This window comes from Suricata suricatta, chromosome 3 (assembly GCF_006229205.1).
Source record: "Suricata suricatta isolate VVHF042 chromosome 3, meerkat_22Aug2017_6uvM2_HiC, whole genome shotgun sequence".
In the NCBI taxonomy this organism is placed as follows: domain Eukaryota; kingdom Metazoa; phylum Chordata; class Mammalia; order Carnivora; family Herpestidae; genus Suricata; species Suricata suricatta.
The window spans coordinates 161,757,877-161,780,549 of record NC_043702.1 but is presented as its reverse complement, the minus strand read 5'-3'; the positions used below and the strand labels follow the sequence as shown (position 1 = coordinate 161,780,549).

Below are 22,673 nucleotides of genomic sequence, written 5' to 3'. Positions count from 1 at the left end.
GGCCATTAGGGCTGCGTGTCTGTTCATCTGTCTGTTTCTCCTGCTTTTCTTTCTGTCCTTCTTTCTTTTCCTCTTTCTCTCCTCCCATCCTTTCTTCCTCCCTTCTTCTTTCCTTCCTCGAGTCGCAATTTAAAGAGCACGCAACCTCTTTGTGATTGTACCATAATCAATTGTCCCTCCCTTATCAGTTGTGAAATTGAAGTATACAGTTTAATTAAATAGCTTAACCTCTCCATACTTTTTAGTGAAAAAAAAAAACACTCCCAAGACATGTAATTGTAATTTAGTTACTGAAAAATTTGAGTTTGAATCTGATATGTTAATTTTTAGCCTAAACAATTTTATGTTTAACATATTAACATGAAACTAGGTGATTGTTACAAAAGTAGCGACTATTTCAAAAATGCAGCCAGCCTAGATGGGTGTGCGTTAAGTTTCTATATAAATACATATATAAATAAATGGTAGAAACAATCAAGAAACCAGGTCTTTCAGGGTTATCTATTGCCATTGTTTCCTATGCATTGAAGCCCTCACCACAGCCATTACTATAAAACGTTCCCTAAGTACATAAAGGCTCTGATCGTTAAGATTTTTATTGCCAGCCACACATACAGAGCTTCAAATTGCCTTGTTTCAGATTTATTATGTATTACTCCAGAAATTCTATAAAGATCAAAAGAACTGATTACAATGTTGACCTTTGCATTAACTCATCTGAATTTAAATTCAAGTGTTTGATTTGGGAAAATAAGTCCATTTATCATAGGTCTGCTACTGAGGGGATTGTGCAGCCCTGATTGGGAGTGCGGAGACCAAATTTATTTATTGAGCGTGGGCTTGAAAATTGTTTGTAGGACAAGAAGAACAAAAGTTTGACCTGCCATTGTGTAGTGCCGGGGGAACAATGTGGACGCTGCCCTTTTCAGATTTCAAGTAGTCAGTCTGTTTCAATCTTGTTGATGGAATGGCCAGATATTAAAGTGAGCAAATATATACTGTTTTAAAGATATAAATCATGCTTTGATTTAAAATTAATGATCCTTCTTTTACTGAGAAAATAACCGTTTCTTCAACATGAAAATTATATTTTGGAGGAATTCTGAGATGCTTCTCATTCTGCAATTAGCCTTTATAGTATATTTGAATCGCTTCTCGGCCTTTTGGCTAAGATCAAGTGTAGCCTTTATAGTATACTTGAACTCACATTTGTCATTTTGTGTTGTTTTCTGAATTCCTAAGAAAAACATATTGGTTGTAATGTCTTCCTATGTGGAAGTACAGATTTAATTAACTCAGCTATTGAACTATTTTGTTTTTATTGCAAAGAAAAATTTTTTAAATGAACCCCCATGCACCATATGGGTTTCTGCTTTCCCCAAAAAATCACATATTTTGTCCGCATTGGTAGACCTTCTCATCTGCCTTTAGATGGGCAGAGAGTTCTAGGAAGTGATGTGGTAAAGAAAGAGGTGACGACAGTCCACAGAAGGTCCTAACATACATCTTACCCTAAATCCCTGTGCTTTCTGTAGCATGCCAATCATAACAGTGTGAAAAATTAGGGTCCAACAATGTTAAGTATAGTAACGATGGACATAAGTTGGCCCATAGTACCCTGAAGAGCGTACTGGTGAGAAAGCATGCATTGTAGGTTAGGATTTATGCCCATCTTGACGCTTAAGGTTCAGTTCCTCTGCTCCTAATGGTGATTAACCCTCCAACCCAAGTCACTGTCAAAATGGAGAGGCCAGGGTATTACCCATTTGTGAAGTTTCAGTGGTCCGACTAGGAACAATTACAAGGAGACCCTTGACATTTGCAAGAGATTTGTCCTGGGACATTCATGTCCTGCAAATAGGAAAATGTAACATAGCATGTTATTTTCCCTATAAAATCCAGCAAAATAAAACTAAGAAAATTAAATGACCCTTCAGGCCATTAATGATTCTATCAGCACAGACCAAAGTATTTATAAAGCTATTAAATTCTGCCCCCGAAATAAACTCCATACCACATAATAATAACAACATTATTTGAGTAACATTAACCCCAAATTTACAGCATCTGCAAATCGTGAACAGTACTGGAATAATGACATTAGGGACAGCACCGAGTATCTGAGTGCTCAGCTTTCTTGTCATGAACTTGCTCCGTGCAGGTGTCTTCACTGGAACTGCCTCAAGATCCGAAACACTAGATCAGAGCCTTTTGGGGCTCTTGAATAAATTCTCTTGTAGGGGATGTGTGCAACTCTTCATCTCAGGCTCGTAAGTTTGAGCCCCACTTTGGGTGCAGAGACTACTTAAAAAAATAAAATTATCTTGTGAAATTTCTTTAGTTCTTTTTTTTTTTTTAGGAAATAGACTTTGTACTTATTGATACCTACATGAATCCACCTAAGGCAGAACTCATCTGTGTAAAAAAACCCCATGTGTTGTGATAAAAAGTAGGGCTATAATAATAGTTTGATACTTCTTTTTCTTTATACAGCCTAAAAATAAAGGGTCCTGACAAGAGAGACAGAAAGTCTATGCAATTAAAACTAAGTGATTTATGTCTGAAAAAAATTATAAAGCATTTGGATAATATAATCTGATTATTGTTTTTTTTTTAATTTCTTGATTTCTTTTATTTTTTGAAACCTAAAAATATTTTTTAATGTTTATTTTTGAGAGAGAAAGAGAGATGGATTGTGAGTAGGGTAGGGGCAGAGAGAGAGGGAGACAGAGAATTCGAAGCAAACTCCAGGCTTTGAGCTATCAGCACAGAGCCCGACGTAGGGTTCAAACCCATGAACCGTGAGATCATGCCCCGAGCCAAAGTTGAACATTAACCAACTGAGCCACCCAGGTGCCCCAAAACCTAAAAATATTTTTAAATTTCAGTATCAAATTCTTGAAGGATGAAATTATGAATATCATTGTCAATTTTAAATTCTTGGAATTATCCAAGTTATTAAATTAGTGAGAAAATTCTATTTACCAAATTAAGCATTTCCTTTTTTTCTTATTTAGTTTAAATGTGCATTGAAGTCCTAAATGGTTTGATTGTACTTTGATGACTTTAACTCTTCTGTTCCACCATCCTTAGTATATAAAGCTTGAAGTGGTTTTACTTATTAAAGTGATGAGTCTTTCACTTCTCATTTGTTAATGTATTGAATAGTGGCAAGATATAGAAGTAGAGGGTAGGAGGCTATGAATAAGGTTTTGTAGAAATTACTGGTGTTGAGTACAAAGCAAAAATTTTATATGTTCTTTGCCCATCTCAAACCTCTAAAGACAATTAATTTCAATTTAACAAATAATATATTAAATGCCTACTATGTGCCAGGTACTATCTTACGTAATCCCAGGTACAAAAATTAAATGAAACAGGCCCTCCTGTCAAGGGCTTTGCTATCTAGCGGTGTAGACATGAACTTAATATAATGTGGAAGGGGAGGTGCTTCATTAATGGAATGAGCAAAGGGCTAAGGAAATTCAGAGAGAAGGAAAAAGCCAAAAAAGACTCCTATTCTTTGATTTCTAATCTTTATGAAAATGATCTAAGCATTCAACTTCGAGTCACAGAATGTTTTGATGTAAAGGATTTTAGAGGAAATATTGGATTTTCTTTAACAGATTAGAAACTTGAGGTCCAGAGGACATGAAGTAACTTATCAAAGCTCCCACATCTGGGTGTTTTTTGTTTTTTGGTTTTTTTCACATTGTCATTATTAAGGATTTAGTATCCTCATAGAGGTTGCCATTTAGGCAAAACCTCCCTAATGACTAGAGAGCAAGCAGTTAAGTTCAAAATTGTACAGTAGAACACTGGAGAACCCATAATTGTAATATGATTTCATAGAAAGAAGAGGAAAAACGTAGGTTGGAAGAAATAGGGAGTGCACGGTAGACAATGCCAGCAAATAAGGCTTTCTGGACTGACGGAGAGTATAAGAGACATGAAATGAATTTGAATTATAAGAGTGACAATTCCTGACACAAAAATAAAATATTCAGTGTGTGTGTTTGCCGGCTGTGTGGTGCCAATATGTTCTCTGTTTTTAATCCTTACAGAAAGCCTGTGACATCACCAGCCCAACTACAGATGAGACTAATCGAGGCAAAGAGAAATTAATTTACGTGACTGGGTTACACAGTGAATATGTGGCAGAACCAGGGTTACGTCCTCTGACTGCTAAGTCCTCTCTCGTTCTTCTTTGCCGTGATGGAGGACAACACCCACATTTTTCCAAGTTAGGTGACTCCCAAATTTTTTCATTTGGAAGGCTAGAAAAATGCTGCCATTGACCAACAGCCATAAATGCATACATACATACAAACATACAAAAATTGATTAATTTTCTTTAAAAAATTAAGAATTGAGGGGTGCCTGTGTAGCTCAGTCAGTTAAGTGTCAGCCGGCTCTTAGTTTCAACTCAGGTCATGATCTCACGGTTTGTGAGTTCTGGCCCCCCTCGGGCTCTCTCCCCAGCTCTCTCTGCCCCTCCCTCACTCACTCTCTGTCTCTCAAAATAAATAAATTTTAAAAAATATTAAGAATTGAACTTCATGATGGGAAGTTAATTTGAGAGGGAACTTAATGAATTTTTGTGGATATCATGAGTTTGAGATGACTCTTAGCATTTCCAGAAAGAGACATCCAAAAGGGTTCCTGGAAGTATGGGAGTGGTTGTTGGAAGTGTGGAACTTCAGATAGAAAAGACTGTATGCATGTGACCAGTCAATAAGAAGATGATGGTTGAGGGGCGCCTGGATGGCTCAATCAGTCAAGCATCTGACTGGCTCAGGTCATGATCTCATGCTTCATGAGTTTGAGCCCCACTTCGGGCTCTGTGCTGACGGCTCAGAGCCTGGAGCCTGCTTCAGATTCTATGTGTTTCTCTCTTTCTCTGCCCCTCCCTCACTCATGCTCTGTCTCTCTCTTTCTCTCTCAAAAATAAATAAAACATTAAAAATTTTTTTAACTAAGCTGATGGTTGAAGGTAGGAGAGTTAATGCACTTCCCCAAAAAGCAAGTATGTAGAGAAAGGAACAATAGGCATAGGATATCACTCCGAAAAACTAAGTGATTGTTTCAATTAGTAGTGATAAATAAGTTTGCTAGGTATGATGGCTTTGTCATCGGTTTGGCAGGGTTTTCTTTGTTTTTTATTTGTTTTATATTATGCATCATGGTTATGAACTACCAAATTTTATGTAGAGTTTAGTTATGTTTACTTTCCTCTGTAGTCCCGAAAGTGTCTCATGCATCGGATGATACACGTGTGAGTTTGAAGTTCTGCTAATTGCGTAAGGATTCATAGTGATTAGCCACACAAATAGAAGCTTTTGCAGGACTCCATTAAACCATGCAAGGAGAGAATAAAAAAGGAACACGTAAGTGATTTAGGGGAGAAAAAGAGGAGGATAAAGTGATAAGGAATAAGACATTTTAAAACATCTTTGAAATGTGAAATCAGTAGAGGCGATGTGGGGAATCTACTCTGGAGTCGCTCATTCCTTCCCTGTTGGTGTTTAGTTTGGATTCCAAGTGTCCTGGTCACCTCCTTAAAGCCTGAGTCAGCTGCCCTCTCCCTCATTCAACAATATAATAGGTCCTATTTGGATACAATGACGTGCATTTTTTCGCTTTGAATTAATTTTATACATTAACCTAAAAAAGAAAATAATAACTTCCTCCTTATTAGACTGTTACTTTAATGTCAAGAACTCACCCACTCAAATTGAATAGGTAGATGTGTGACATTGAGGTAACAATCTAATACAGAGGAAATGATTTTTTTTTAACAGGACGGGATTTCAAGCTCTCTTGTATCCTGCAGAGACATTTTATTTTATTTATTTATTTATTTTTTTTCCATAATATTTTATTGTCACATTGGTTTCCATACAACACCCAGTGCTCTTCCCCATAAGTGCCCTCCACCATCACCACCACCTCTTTTCCCCCTTCCCCTTCCCCTTCAACTCTCAGTTCATTCTCAGCATTCAATAGTCTCTCAAGTCCTGCATCCCTCTCTCTCCCCAACTCTCTCTCCCTCCTCCGCTCCCCCTGGTTCTCCATTAGGTCTCTCTTGTTTTCCTGCTAGACCTATGAGTGCAAACAGAGGAAGTGATTTTTTACATTTGGGTTGACTAAGTCAAATGATTGGAGTGAAAAACCAGCAACAAAGGAATGAATAGCCCTGCCAACAAGGTCTGAGGTAAAATGTCAAGCCTGTTGGTAATGCCAATTGGGGCTATGAAGTCCAGATGTAGTATTGTTAATAATAGCTACCATTTATTGAGGCCTTCCTATGTACTAGGCATTTTTCCAAGGATTTGATGTGTGCTAACTATTGTAATTCCCATAAGAGACCTGTGAGGTAGGCATCACTATTATTGCCCCTTGCCCTTTTACACATAAGGCAGTGGAAGTAAAAAGAAGCAAAATAACTTGTACAAGTAGAAAGTGGCAGAGCATTAATATGAAGAAGACAATATGCTTTTAAAATCCACACTAAGCTCCAGTTGTTTAGTGCTGGGTTGAACTCAGTAGCTGAGCCGCGAGTCTGTAATATCCTAAGCTGAATTCAGATAGTACTTTAGGGCTCACGTTACAGTAAATACTGCACCCTAACCAACTATGTGGTCAGATGACATCTGGTCACCCTAGAGAATTGGGAGAGAACCAAAAGGGTCCAGATTTAAGGAGGACAATTGATTGTTGCTTAGTCTAGTTGGTCGTGGGTCCACGGGGCACCACCCATAAGCTCTTGTTATCATTGGACATTCTAAGTATTTCTGCACAGACTAATAGTAGTTTAATAGACAGAAGAAGGGAGCCTTGGTGGTCCAGTTAGTTAAGCATCCGACTTTGGCTCAGATCATGATCTCGCAGTTTGTGGGTTCGAGCCCTGCATCAGGATCTGTGCTGACAGCTCAGATTCTGTATCTCCCTCTCTCTCCATCCCTACCCCGCTCATGCTCTGTCTCTCTCTGTCTCAAAAATAAATAAATATTTAAAAAAATTTAAAAATAAAATAAACAGAAGAAACAGTTGAAAGCAGAATTTCATTTTGAATATGAAGCATGGTCTTGTTTCATATTGAAACATCAAGACCCTGAATCACTAGTAAGAAGATGGACACTTTTTGATTATAAAGTTAATACTTTACCCAGCTAATAATAATTGTAAATTGCAGTCCAAGGTTTCTGACTGAGAAATAAATAATAATTGCTGGGCTAGTTTTATGGTTGGTCCTATATCTTCAAAATGTGATTGGTTTGTAATTTTTTTAAGGTATGAGGTGAAGGCAATTAACTGAAATATCTACAAGAATCTTTTTGATAGATCTTATTTTGTATTCATTGAAATGTTTCTACATATAATTAAAGGAGCATGTTGAGTTTTTCCACTAATTATATTTGTTTTTCCGATTGTCATTTCCAAGAGATATTATGTCTGTATCTATCATCAGTAACCAAGGGCTTTCTGAAAACAGGTGTACCTAGGATTCTGTTATTTGTGTTTCAAAGCAATCAAATTATCAACCATGGCCTTTGTTGAAATTTTAATGTAGATGTCAAGATAAGATGTCTTATCAAGATAAGATAACATAAATACTTAGGGGCACCTAGACATGTCAATCTGTTAAGCATCATCAAACTCTTGATCTCAGCTCAGGTCTTGATCTCAGGGTCCTGAGTTCAAGCCACGCATTGGTCTCTGTGCTGGCCAGGGAGCCTACTTAAAAAAAAAAATGTATAAATACTTAAATCAGTAAGTAAATATTGTTTCTATTCCACATCTACCATGTGCCAGGCACTGCAATGTGTGAGAGAAACAAAAGTTGAGTAACATATGGTACCTAGTTTCTAGATGCTTATAGTCTATGAGAGGGTTAGATAAGTCAGCACAAATTAAAATACAGTGTACTACTAAATCCTATTTAAGTACAATGATTAGGATAGATAGACGTTGCTAGGAGGCTAAAAGGATAATTGTTACATTGTTATGGATGCAAGGAGATAGTAATGTTACAGAACTTATGTAAGATTCAGTGAAAGGAACCAAAATATTATTTGGTGTATACAGTGACAGTTTTTAAATGAGTTGATTAAGTTATTAACATGCATCACCAAACTCATTTGCTTGTTCCTTTGTACTGCTAAACAAGGCTTGACAAGTTATGTGGAGTTATTCCCTTTAAGAGAATTATTTATGAGAACTGAGATATGATTCAATCAAAATTAGCTTTTTTTTTCCCCTTCATAAATATATTTTCTTGGTTAGCACCTTTGATATCGTTTATTATTTTGGGGTCTCCACATGCCTGCGAGTGACACATTAACACCAGCCCTTTTGGTATTATTCACCCATGAAGACTGACATTTAGATTTGCCACCATACATATTTGCAGAATCTGTCAGTGTTTGCAGTTTTGCCTCTTCAGTTTCCATTCAGTCTGAAACCTTTGTTCCAAAAGAAGGCACCCTTCTATTGATTCTCCTTCTTGCTGCAGGGTTTTTATTTATTTTTTACCCTGCATTTGGTTTCAAGCTTTGTATTTATGCCACTTTTTGCATATTTTAAAACCATTTCTTATGACCTCCTTGCTGATGCTTTCCCACTTTGTCCTACCTTCTTCAGTGAAGTCTAGAACAGTGGGGTTCTCAGACTTTTGAGAGGATCAGAAAGAATCACATGGAGGCTTCTTAAGACACAGGTGGAGAGGATTCACTCCGAGGTTCCACTTCAGGAGGTTTGGGATGAGGCCTGAGCATTTGCATTTCTAACATGTTCCCAGCTGACGCTGGTCCTGCTGGGCTGGGGACCGCACTTGGATAACCATGGGATACAGCAGTGGCTCTCCAAGTTCGTCTGGGGACCCCAGAGAATGCCAAGGACTCGTTCCGGGGGTCCACAAGGGAATAATATTCTAATAATAGTGCTAAGATATTTGCCTTTTTTACCTCAGCTTTTCATGAGAGTACGGTGGTATTTCCCAGTCTCCAGGAAAAGTATTGACTATTCTTGGGTTTAAAAATTATCACAGGTTTAATTTCCAATACAGCAAATGTCAGTATTGTAAACTATGTAAACAAAAGCTCTCTGGAGGCCTCAATTATTATATTTTTTATTTTTAAGACATTTTAATCTTTATTTACTTTCAAGAGAGAGGGAGTGTGAACTGGCAAGGGGCAGAGGGGATGACACAGAATCTGAAGCTGACTCCAGGCCCAAAGCTGTCAGCACAGATCCCGACGCGGGACTCGAACTCACGAACACCGTGAGATCATGACCTGAACTGAAGTCGATGCTTAACTGACTGAGTCACCAGGCCTCCCCTCAATTATTTTTTTTAATTTTTCTACTGTTTTTTTTAAATTTATTTTTGAGAGAGAGAGAGAGAGAGAGAGCAAGTAGGGAAGGGTCAGAGAGAGAGGGAGACACAGAATCGGAAGCAGGCTCCACACTCTGAGCTGTCAGCACAGAGCCTGACGCAGGGATCGAACCCACACACTGCGAGATCATGACCTGGGCCGAAGTCAGATGCTCAACCAACTGAGCCACCCAGACACCCCGCAATTATTTTTAAGAGTATAAAGTTTGAGAACTGCCGGTACAAAAAAAGAGCACAACTTCTTTAGAACTGAGGTCACCCTGCATGTTAAGGCTCCTTTGTGCTCTCTGACCTTACAGCACGTCAGCCCTCCCTTGCCCACCCGACCTCCACGCCACTCCTAATGCATGTGCTCCCTTCTACTTCTGTGCCTTCTTATGGCATTTCCTTTAACCAGGAATGTCTCCACTCCTCCTACCCTTGGCTTGGCTGTTCCATCTCATCTTTCAGGTCTCAGCCCAGCTGGGTTCCACTTCCCCACCACCTCCTGATTTATTTCCTCCCCAGAATTAACCCAATTATAATATGCTTGTATGTTTGTTCGGTTTTAATTCACTGTGTTTCCCTAGGCTAACGAGCAGATCCCATAAATGCAGGGGCCTGGTCCCTGTGAGTCTTCTTTCCTTCCCAGGATACATAGTAAAGGCTCAATATTTTCTTGTTGAGTAAATGAACCAACCAGACGTTTCTGGACTCAAATACTGGCTCTACTACTTGTTAAGTAGGTGGTTTCAGGTGGGTTGTTTTCATCTCTTGAGGGGGCCTCATTTGTGAGATGGAGAGAAGAATTAAAATCTTGCAGAGTTGTGAGCAGTAGTAATACTGTAAATGCGTGTAGCTTCTAAGAGGCCGTGGCACCTAGAAGGCGCTCAATCAGTGTTTGTTAAAATCAATAATAATGGATACTATTTACTTAGTACATACCGGGTTCATCACAGGGGACAAAAGGAAAGAATAAAACAGTTACCTCTGCACTTGGAGTTGTTCATGGTCCAGTGGACTGTGCTACTTGGCATTCTGTTTCTATGCCTAGTCTCAACCTAGAGTCGGGTTCTAGTGACATCATGTCAGTGTTTGACAAACTGACTGTGCCACCAGATCTCATTGTTTCTGATTCCATGGTGTGGCTCAATGTCCATGGGGCTCAAAGTTAGTACCTATGGGGCAATTATGGAATAATTGGTGATTATCCAGTTTCTTAGTTACATTAATACTTACGATGCTATCACTGCTTTATAGATAGCTTTTTCTAGAATGGATTTTAAGAACATGGCGTATTCTGCCATTTTCTCAGCATATGCTAGTATTTGACAGCCTTCTTTCTGTCAATGAATTCTCTTAATAGTGTGCCACTCTGGAAAGGTAATTCAGCATTCTTTTTCTTTTCTCTTATAGTCTTTTTTCCTTATTACATTTGACCAACTTAGTTGAAAGTGTTTGAGGAGTTCATTAAAGAGTAATTGCATCTCTTTCAATTTCTGTATTTTAAAAATTATGAACTGTTCCTTATGCAAAGCACTTTGTAAATTATATTCATTTATTCCATTTATTCCCTACATGCTTCCTACCAGGTTTTATCTTTTGTATTATTTAATTTGATGAAACTAGTGTTAGAACGGGTTCAGTTATACACATAGCAGCATGGCGTCTAAGACAACATGTCCAGATTTTTGAAAGACTGAAGTATTTAACCTGCCTTGAGTTATTCAGAATGTACACTGAGTTATTTTATGGCTATCACAAAATGCTAACCAGCTAGAGCGAATAATATTTGTGCTTCGGATGACTTCATCATAGCTTCGGTTCTGTGTAGGTCAGTATACCAAGTTCTGTTGGCAATACAACAGTAAATTAGACAAAAGCCACTGCTTTTGAGGAATGTATATATTTATAGAGGATACAAATGTGCATTTGCAATTTTAACATGAGGCAGCTGTTATGTGACATAAGGTACAAGAAAATACACAAATTCATCGTGGGGAGAGAAATTACTTCTGTTGTGTGTGGTCAGAGAAGTCTTCGAGGTTTTTTCATTGGGTATTTTTGTGTGTAATATCAAAGAAAGTATCTGTGTGTGTGTGTGTGTGTGTGTGTGTGTGTGTGAAGTTGAATGTGGGAGGAAATGCATTGCCTTTATTATTTCAATAGCATGTATTCCAATGGTCTACCAGTGCAGGTTTCTTTCAGACCCTCAGAATTGGCCAAGAACAGCAAATCAGCTGTAAAGCATTGAATTTAGAGACCATTATTATAGATAAGATACTTAACTCTATTTTATTTAAACTCATGACCTTTCCACTAATTGAAAAGCATCAGAAAAACACCAGCCTATGTAGTCACTAACAACGTCTTTGTGGAAATTGCTGAATTAAGTTTTGTGATTTATCCTTGCTACCATGTAGTTGTAAATTAATTTGTAAAGTAACTGTTCTTGAGAATGTGGTGTGTTTTATATATTAAACTTGTATCTGCATTTCTAACATGTGCATGAGAAACAGTTGCTCCTCTGATTATTATCAACAGGAACTTAGGCGGTTTCAAGTATCACTGCAAAGAGTAATGACAGTCCCGATGCTAGACATCTCCAGTTGCACCATTGCTCTGCACCCCCTCCTCATTCCCGAATCCCTCCAACCCTGGAGAAGCTCCGTGGTCAAAGCTTACATCTACTGTAATACTTATTTATGTCGGCTTATTATTGCAGTTGTATCTTGCATTAGACTTGGAGGCATTTAAGGCCAATAATAATAGGCAGACATGGAATATGTGCTTTTCAGATTATCTTATTTAATTCTCATAATAACTCTATAAAATAGATACTATACCCATTTCCGTTTTGTAGCTGAGGGAGTTGAGACAGTCTTAGAGCTGAAATGTGGAAGAATCAAGATTTGGACACAGACAATCTGGACTCATAGCCCACAGTTTTAATCACTGAACTATTTCCCTCCTAAGAACTATATGCCTCCTGAGAACCACTTTATACTGGAGAAGAAGAAGCAGTGGATAAAGTCCATAAATTCTAGTTTACATTGTTAAACCAGATGGATTGTGTATCCCATTGTGATCATGCCTTGAGCAGCAAGAATTACTGCTAAGACTTCTTATTGCTTTGTTTTCTAGTCTTGTCATGAAAGTATGTTTTTGTTGGGGTCTCTGAGTGGCTCACTCAGGGAGGCATTCAACTCTTGATTTCAGCTCAGGTCATGATCTCAGGATTCCCACGTTTGAGCCCCACATTGGGCTCCATGCTGACAGAGCAGAGCCTGCTTGGGAGTGTCTGTCTCTCTTTCTCTCTCTCTCTGCCCCTCCCCTGCTCGCTCACTCTCTCTCTCTCTCTCAAAATAAATAAATAAACATTTTTAAAATTTTTAAATAAATAAAATGTATGGTGGTGTTGCAATTGATCTTGTAACCTGCAGATTGAATATATGATAACCATTGTGTGGGATTTAAGTGAAAAAGCTTAATCTAGTCAAGTACTTATACTTTGCTGCTTGTGTGGATCACACAGAAAGATTTTCATCATGTTAATGTAAGGACACTTCTATTCATGAACATATTTAAAGGGCTGATGTGCATTTATAAGTTTAATGAGGCAAAAATTTAATACCTGGACAAAAGAAACCATAGCTTCCTTATTTACTACATTTGATGTTTTTCATGAAGTTCCACTTATTACTGCCAGGTGAAGGGACAGTGAGGGGACGAGTGCATGGGTGGGGGAGCAGGGGTCAGAAGAAGTGATACAGATTTGCCAATTACTGTATCTCGATATAAAGTATTTCTTTGGGCAGCTTACCCTTCTTCTAACAAATGCTTGGTCTTGTAGTTCATCCCTGCCTCCCATCCACTGTTCTCCAAGATGGCATTGGGAGGTTAGGCGCCCTGGCGGTTATGGTGGAGATGACCTTAGAGTCATGCATCATCTCCGTGTCTGTTCACTATAGTTTGGCCCTTGCTGATCTCTGACTGGCTGACCTAGAATGAACTCTTGTGCCTCATTCACTCACATGAATCTGGTTCTGTTTGGCCTTTTGAGGTATCGTGCTGGCCCCCATTGCTGAATCCCATGGATGCCGGTCATTTACCCCTAACCTCCAAGGCCCTGTGCTTCTTTGAGTCCCCATCCCCCACTGGGTTACAGAAGTTCCTGGGTCACCTGTCTAGCACACTAAGGCTCGGGGACCAGTAGCATTCTCGGCCTATGTCTCAGCCCCCTCCTTCTACAGATATGACATTTTTTTTCCTCCTGTGCCAGTTTGGGCGAGATGCCAGCTCAAATGTGGCCTCTTCTTGAGGCATGCCTCCTCGTCAGCTGTGCCGAGGAAGCAGACATTCCTCAGATCTCCGCTCTGATCTTGCACCTTGCTTTTACCCCAGAGGAGTGGGGGGGGGGGGCAATGAGAACATTGATTTCTAACTTACTTCCTCTACCTCAGCCTCCAGTCTTCTTTCATTCTCCACAGGAATGAAAGGGGCAGGAAGAACCTTGGCCAGAGCACCACAGACAGAAAGGGTTGCCTCTTCACGTTGTATGTCATTAGACGAAACTGTATTTGCATCTCCCAGGCTCTTGATACAGAACCCCAAAAGCGACAAGGGATAGGGATTTTAGTGGAGGTGAAAATACAGAGATTTAAAATATGAAAACATTGTCTCCTTTTTCATTTGTTTTTATTCATTTCAACTTGGGTTTCTCTTTTCTTACTGGAGTCGGACAGTATTAACTGGATTAGCTGGCAAAATTGTGGAAGACTTGCACATAGATTACTTTACAGAATGAGCCATATTCCTAGAGATCTGAAACCGTATTACCCATTCAGCTTTTTTCCCAACAGACTTCTAGTCTAGTCAGGCTTATTTCTTCATTTCCAATCTATATACGCTTTTGATCCATACCTAGTATCTGTGTTTAGTATATAATTCCCCTCTCTCCATCACCTTAAACCCTACCACTCTCACACACTCAGCATCAGCCTGTTGCCTCCAAAATTTGCTTTTGCTAAGTTTTGCTAAGTATTGCAGTTATGAACCCAATGCACGCAGTTCAGCAGTTGTTTCATATTTTTCAAGTTTGCAACATGTTAGCTAGCAGAATTCATATTATAGAGTTCTTTAGAATCTTCTATAGTACCATGGCATGTTTTTGGTTTCTTTGTTTAAGAATTAAGGTAGACTTTATGAACTTACTCACTCATTTATACCTTAAGGAATAGTTTACATATGCTTCCACTTGCTATAGTAGCATCATCATCATCATTAGTATTAATTAGAGATTGAGCTTGGTGCATGTAACAAGATACCCAAATAACGATAGCTTGATCAAGAAGGGTCTCTCTGTTTTTTCCCTCATGGTATGGGAAGACATTTGATAGCTTCTTATCTAGGATGGAAACCTCTGATTCTGGTTCCTTCCTAATCAAAAAAATGGGCGCTCTTGTCTACATCCCAGAAAACCTAAAGTACAAAGAAGGGCACAAGGCTCATGCCAGAGGAGTAAATCCCATTGAAAGAACTTTCCTTAGAAGCTCCACCAGTGATTGCACATACTTCTTATTGGCCATAAATTACTTCACACAGTCACCACTGACCTTCTGATTGATTTTATCAGGGAACCAAAGTTAAGGTAGATGGGGACTTCCTTCTTTTTCAAGGAAATTCTACTGGGTAAGAATTCCCAAAATCTGGAGATGTTTTTTACTGGGTGATTTTTTTTTTTTACTTGAAATATATGTTGGCCAAGAGATATTAAAAGTTACAAGTAATTATTTGGGATTTGTGTTGCCAGTCATTGAAGAAGGTTAGTCTATAATATACTAAGATTATACAGTTATCTACTAATATTTGATTTCTTTTTGATTAACTCATTCACTCATTTATACCTTAAGGAATAGTTTCCATAAGTTTCTATGTGTTGTCTCTTTCCCGCCCCTCTCCAGTCACTGTTATGTTCTTTTTATTTTAAGTTATAGAAAACTTTTAGTGCATCAGGTTTTGAAATACATTACAGAAGACTGAATGGTTGCAGGCATGCTTGCTTCAGGAGAACGGCTTATAGAATGCTTCTCAAGTGTTCTGTTTGCTAAATATAATCCAGGTTAAGATGATCAGCTTTAAAATGTGGAGACTATCAGCATTTTTCTTTTAAATTACTACCAATCTATCCTTGAGATTCCTAGAAACAATATTTTAAACATCAAAATCAGCTGTAAATTTTTTCTCTTAATGTAAATTAAGATTCCGTGCCTCACTGTTCACTTAAGGTGGAAAGAAATTGACTAATTTATAAAAACATTTTGAAAAACAAGAAGAATAATATGCACCTTAAAAAGATATATGCACAACTAATAATGTTGTGATAAATTATCAGACAATACAGAAAAAGAATAATTTTAGTTTTAACTGAAATGTCAATCATGTGTTTTAAGTATAGTTTAAGTAACCTAAAACTAAGCACTTAAGATTTTTTCGTAGTCTGCCTGTATTCTTAAAGTACGTTTTTAATACACATGATAGAATTTTTCATTCAAAAAGCCATCTTAACATTTTTTATGTTATCATTCATGTTGGTTGGCTGAATGGCATAGTTATCTTTACTGCTGTTACCTCCTGACCTTCTCTAACTCCAAAAAAAAAAAATTACATGTACCCAGCTTTTCAGTATATTGTAATTCTCATTAGGAATGAAAACTGTTGAGTATCCTTTTCTTTTGTAGGTTCTAGCCTTCATATAATAGACTCTGTGTATGCTAAGTTCCAAAGAGAAAACACTTTCTAGCTTCTATTTTCTGTCTAGGTGACTCCCCCTTTTTTTTTTTTCACTTCTGCAGAGTAGTGGGAGACAGGAGAGGAGACTTCAAAGCACCCATTCGAATTTTTATTTATTGTCTGAAATTCCTTTAAACATTACTTTTAAAAGCATTTTGAAGGTTCAGAGAAATAAAAGGATTTTTATAAACAAATTCCCTGGCAGGAGCTACACTCCACGCTCTGTATTTCAGGCTAATAATAAGGACTCACGGTAGGTCAGTGTGTCGTATCCCAGTGGTGTCAGTGAGATATGGAGGGTTATCTTACATGTCAGCTCGCTAACCCTGTGAACAGTTTTGAGCAGGCAAGATAATGGGACTGAATTCTGAAATGAGAGTTGAAATATACTGAAATAGCGTCACATGTGAGAACAGTAACTTTTTAAAAATAAGTGTAGTCACCTTTTGACATCATTAGGCATATTTGATAATAATGCTTAATGGGGTATATTTTAAGTGGATAGATTGGGTAGAGGATGAAGTGAATCATATAATGATATGTTTAGATAGATAAATAAAAAATAATAAATTCTGTCATGCACAGAAGATTTTCATTAATAGAAAGCTACTGAGCAGAATTGGAAACATTATTTTTCTTCTCTTACAAAATTGATACTACCTGATAGTAGTAAGGTTTCAACTTCTTGATTGCAATTTTAAGTTTTGAATATAAAATTACTTCTACCCAAACATAGGTGCAATAATATAGAAATCTATAAAATTGCTTTGCTTTACTTCATTTCCAGGACAGTATCTATATAAGCCATTATATAAAATGTGTCCATGCCCTTTTTTAAATCTCATTCTTTAAAGGATTTTTCATTCCGTCTCTCATATTTCCCTGCAAAGTCAGTAGAGTTGACTCTTAATTTTAAGAAAAAGTTTGGGTGTGGACATGGGTGTGTGTAATGAACCTCAAGAAAATCTGTGTCTTTAAATGTGGCTGTGATTGTGTGATCTAAATTGAATAAGATAATTCACACACTGTCATGGTATATGAATTAAAATTTTAAAAGATGTATAGATTTTAAGTATGATCTAAGTTATATTGATTTGGGATGAAGTGATAAAGTTTTCTTACATCCTTTATGCACATTTTGTTTATGATTTGGCATTTACTTTTACGAAAAAGTAATGCACGGTGGATTTCATATAAGTGTATGTGGGCATATCGGTATTTTTCTGAAGCCTATAACTGTGCAGGCCTCATAAATGAGTGATTTAGGAAGCCTTTGGTCAGCCAGCAGAGGCCACTCACAGCTTGCTACTAAACTGGACGGCAGACTAAAACTCCTTTAATCACTACTCGCCCTCATTTTCAGCTGGTTAATTTTTAGTTTCTTACTCAGAAAAAAAAAAGATATTACAAGGAGCAGTATGAAAAGAAGTGGTTGCTGTATTTGTTTTTTAATTAAGTAGTGATTAATCTTTTTCTACTAAAGCATTTAGATCATTCATTATTAGTGTTTACCAGAAATGAGAATTTATGCACTTAATAATTAGAAGTATTATTATTCTAATAGGCCAATCCTTCTAAATTCTTAATTATTGATGCTGACTTCTTTTAACGAGGGAAAAACACTTTCAAGTAAGGGTTTCCAATAGTTACAATGTTTAGCTTTAGATTAAAAACATAACAATTGCCACTGTCATATATGTGCATGTATGTATATTTTTAAACCTTCATCAATTTAGTGTAATTCACATTTTGGCAATTCTTTTAGAGAAATCTGTGCGCCGCTGTCACTTGAACATGTGCTGAGATCACTTCCAGATTATCTGAAGTCTGTCTTCATTCACTACTTCATGTGACGCTGCCAGTGAAAGGTTAGCATCCCTGTGACACAGGATTCCTGCTAGGAAGGCTAATCCGCAATTGAAAGGAAAGCCTTGTGCTTCTCTGTGATTTTGTGATTCTTTCTAAAACCTTTTTGGTTTGAAGGTATAATCTCACGTTCACATTGATACCTGCTTTTGAAGGGAGAAAAAAATACTCCGCGTTCTCTTAATTTTCCAAGTTCCTAAGCATACTCTCATCATGGAGTACTTACCCCTCCCCAGTACAGGTTTTCAATTTTTTGCTACTTTGGGTGCAATGACTGGTCGTAGAACAATTTCTTTTTCCCGTTAGTGTGTCCATAACATGTGCTAACAACCCTGTTTGGACCCCTGTGCTCATTCTTGCCTACATTTAAAATAGCCACTTAGGTTACTCCGAAGTTACTTTTGAGGACAGGAATATCATTCTTGGATGTATAATTCTTGGCTGAAGATTTTCCACGACTATGTTCTAGATATACTAGAAGCATCTCCTGCAGCAAATCCCCAAATACAGAAAACACTTGTTGTGGTGTATTGTCTCCTTTGTGTATCCGCAGGGGGGAAAGTAACAGGATGTGAGTAAGACAATTGAGGTTCAGATCTAGCTGTTTCATCTTTGTGATCTGGAGCATGTGTGCTCATCTGGTATTTGATAATAATGATGCTTATTTACTCATCTCCCATGCCTCCGAAAACACCTTATAAGCAGGCAAGAGCTATGAAGCTTAGGAGGGTCATTATCATTACTAAGAGTAATAATATTTCTACCAAATACATTAATTCTTTATGTGCCATGGTGGTCATTAGCACACTTTCTTTATTCACGTATTCATCTTTACATCCTTTCAAGAAGGATTAGAAATTGCCAACAATATAACGGAGCAGTACCTGACAACCAGGTAAAATCACTATGTTATATATGTATATATACACTGTGATATAATTTAGGTGACATGAATGAAGCCTGCAAAGAGCATGGATGACACCTAGATCCTAATAAGAGTCTTCCAGTGTGAGATCCGCTGATAAGAGTGAGAGTGAGTGTGAATATTGGTAAATTTTAAAATGAAAACCTGGCACCTATTTCTGTAACGTTATTACATTTTATAAAATTCTAGGCATTTTCTTCATTGGAAAATCAGGTGATAGTATATAAATTTAGTAATTTAGTCCGACAGTTTTCAAAATCGCAGCTAATTCAGTTGCCCTCAGAAATGGATCATCCTCCCTCCTGGGTGCTTTTTCTAGGAGGACATTGTCTAAAGCTAAAACTCCTGATGGGTAAAGACTCGGTGACCTCTTCCTCATATCCAACCCATCAGCAAGCACACATGAGCTGTTCTGCACGCACCTACTGGTTTCTAGTGTCTTATAGTCAGTAAGGAGGATTTTTGCTAGTCTACTGTATAAATATACATTTTACTTTAATGGAACTCTAGGCAAATGAAGGTAAAATGTGAATTAGTGCACGAATTATTTGCTGATTTTTTTCTTCTTAAAAAAAAAAAAACCACCCTGGAATCAAAAGGTCCCTTAAACTTAGGACTTTATCATGACATCAAGAAGATTATTCGGTGTGATAGAGAACTAAAATCCCCCAATGGAATGGGACCCTATACCACTTACATACAGTAAGTGTAATTTTATATTCATCATAGTTAACTGGTAAGCATTTGTTGAATTGTATCAAGTAGAGCAGTTTGGGGTGTTGACAAGGGGAGAAGTCAGTTACTACGAAGGGAAGGATCACGCTGGAAAATAAGGATCAGATTAGAGAGGGCTTTGAATGCATTTCTCATTAGTTTTAATTTTACTTTCTGCATAGAGCTATAGATGGCTCTGGAATGAGAAAACTGACATGTGAAAAGCAGCAATTTAGAAAGTTGAATTTGGCAAGTTGGTAAGATGGATTGGAGCAGGGAGAGATAATTGCATACAACTCCCTTCTCCCCGGTGATTTTTTTTCCCCTTCTTCCTGTTAAATCAGATAACTACTTTGTTTCTCTTTAATCTTATAAATGGTATCCATTTATACTACCTGAATGGTCCTTTTTTTTTCTAAAGTAATTTTTTTTGTATGTTGCTTTCGAAGTAATTCTAGTGTTATTTTCTTGAATGTTTTCCATGCCCAAGTAGATTGTGCCTTTGTGAATTGTGAGCAGTCTGTAATATTATATATGAGAATAGAGGACACAGTGAAATATTTTATTCATTCTCCACCTATCTTGTAACAGAACTTTTCAGAACACCGACCTGAAACTCATTTGAAATACTTTTAGAGAACCATTATGTTTATTTTGCTGTGTGGGATTAAAAGATATACATTCTGTACATTCATTTTAACAGCTACTTAATCCAAATCAGTTACTGCAAAACATTTAGGGTATTATTTCTCATGATTGTTTTGGATGAAGATAAATGTGTAGACTAACGACCATAATTAATTTCCTGCCCTCTCTTTGCTCTTCTCCCCTTACTTCCTACCTTCGGGGCTTAAAGCCCTCTTGTTAAGCCTGGCTTTTCTGAGTTGTTTTCCTTATTATCGGTCACATATATTTAACTGACACAGTTGTTGAATGTAGCAGGGGGCCCTTATGCTGAGCCTGCTAACCTTTAGGAGCTTGTTTCTCTCTTCTGAGAAGGTGAGTCAAATTAATACTGGTCCTTAGAGAAGCAGAAAACTTCTGGATTGTGACATAGGGGCCGGAAGGCTCAGGCAATGTCCCCCTGTAGCCTGGAGGCCTGGCGGATTGGATTGACCAGTCCTCACGAAACTAAAAGGCCTTCTTCTGAATGGCAGCCTGCTACCGTAAGTATTCGTCAGTGTGGGCACTGAAGCAGAATAGCATTTGGAAAGCAAATAAAATGTAATTGTAAATAAGAGCAAAGTTGAAGGAGAATGACTATTTTAGAGGGAGAGAAGAAAGAACCATGGCCTCTTGTACTTAGTGGGGACATAACACTTCACTGGCAGAAGGAATCCTAATCCTTGAAAATATGAGTCGGGGTATCATCCATATTGAACAGGCTTCTCATTAATCCTATAAGACCTTTGTGTCTCTGATGCCTTTACCTGATTTGGGAAGTGATTGGTCCAGTTATCTAATTGTAGAAGGATGGGAAGGGGTGAGGGGGCCTTTGTTCCCAACAAAATGACAAAGGGATGGAAAAACAGGTGTTGTGTTTTATCTTTTGAGGAGAGTTATGAAATTGGCATTAATAATCAGTGAGAGAAAGAAAGAATAAGAAACTGTTTTAACGTGTCCAGTGAAAGTGAGAAGATGTTTTGTCACTGATGTCACTAGCTAAATTTCCCATGTATTCTTACTCACTGACCTTATGAATTTTGACAGTGGTCCTTCCTTGTACAACTGTTATTCAGTTTTTATTTGTCATTACGACATTCCTATTTTCTGAGGCTCATAACAGTAAATAACAGTAGCAAAAATGAAGACCCATGTGGTCTTTTAGCATTGTAGTTTATTTCACAATCCAAAGGCCAGAAGTTGACAACAGCTTTGTTATGTAGAGACCATCCATTCCCTTCTAGCTTTGAGTTGTCTTTTTTTGATTTTAATAATTTCTGTAATAAACATAGACAATGAGAAGAAATATGCCTATCTTATTTAGGACTGTAGTCACTATTGATACAACAGTATTTAAAAATGAATCTTAAGAATTCTGGACATATAGTGTGATGTCTATGATTGTCATCAATAATTATTATCTAATTACATAACTATCTCCAGAGTTTTAACAAAGAACAAGAACTGGATTGCGGAAATACTGTTTCTCATGAAGAACAGAATACCTGTTCCCTATCAAATCTTGTGGAATAAAATCTACTTTTTCTAACAAAAAAAACGTTATTACATGAATATTTTATTGATATTTAAAGAGATTTTTGTAATTTGTTATTTCTTTCCAAGACATTTCTGGAATAATTGGAAGCCGTATTTTTTGGAAAATAAAACAATATAATTACCATACTTGTTCAATAGTAATTATTACTTTAATGTGATGTTTAAAATTACTTCATTTATTTTTATGAAGATTATTATCTAACCCTAAATTACACAGTTTTAGAAAGAATTCCGTAAGAATATTTCTTGATATTTTATAACTTTGAAGCATCTACTAATAATCAGTCATATTAAACACATGCTTCCAAATTCAAAATACATGGAAACTTTAGTATAGCACTGCTTTCCACGGGATGGATTTTGTATTAAGATCTTATTCTCAGATTTTCAGGATGGGAGTCTATCCCACAGTGGCAAAAGGTTTCTGTAGTAAAAAACATATTATTCCAGACACAGAAAAGTGATATAAATCCTGAGAAGATTATCATGTGTTGGCCTCAGTGTTGTATAATTTCATTTAAAAAATTATAAATTATGGCTGTTGGCATATCTTCAAAACAAAACAATACAAATACATCAAAAGTAAAACAAAAATTGACTTGAAATAACAGGAAAGGGTATTCACCTCTATTTTATTTTTTTAAAAATGGACTATGTACTATATAAATATGGAAAGTCATTTAAATATCTACATTTGTTACTGTAAATCTTTTGTGAGTTATTTGCAGTAATTGAATTGAGCGTATAGTTTATACATCTGTGATTTCTGAGAAATACACA

The 22,673-nt window shown here is 37.2% G+C and overlaps 1 protein-coding gene and 1 pseudogene across 2 annotated transcripts in view; both read left to right on the top strand.

Annotated features, from left to right (window-relative positions):
• GPATCH2 (G-patch domain containing 2) overlaps positions 1-22,673 on the top strand; it is a 173,207-nt gene that overhangs the window by 80,173 nt on the left and 70,361 nt on the right. The window lies entirely within an intron of this gene.
• On the top strand, positions 1,148-1,296 carry LOC115288721 (annotated as a pseudogene).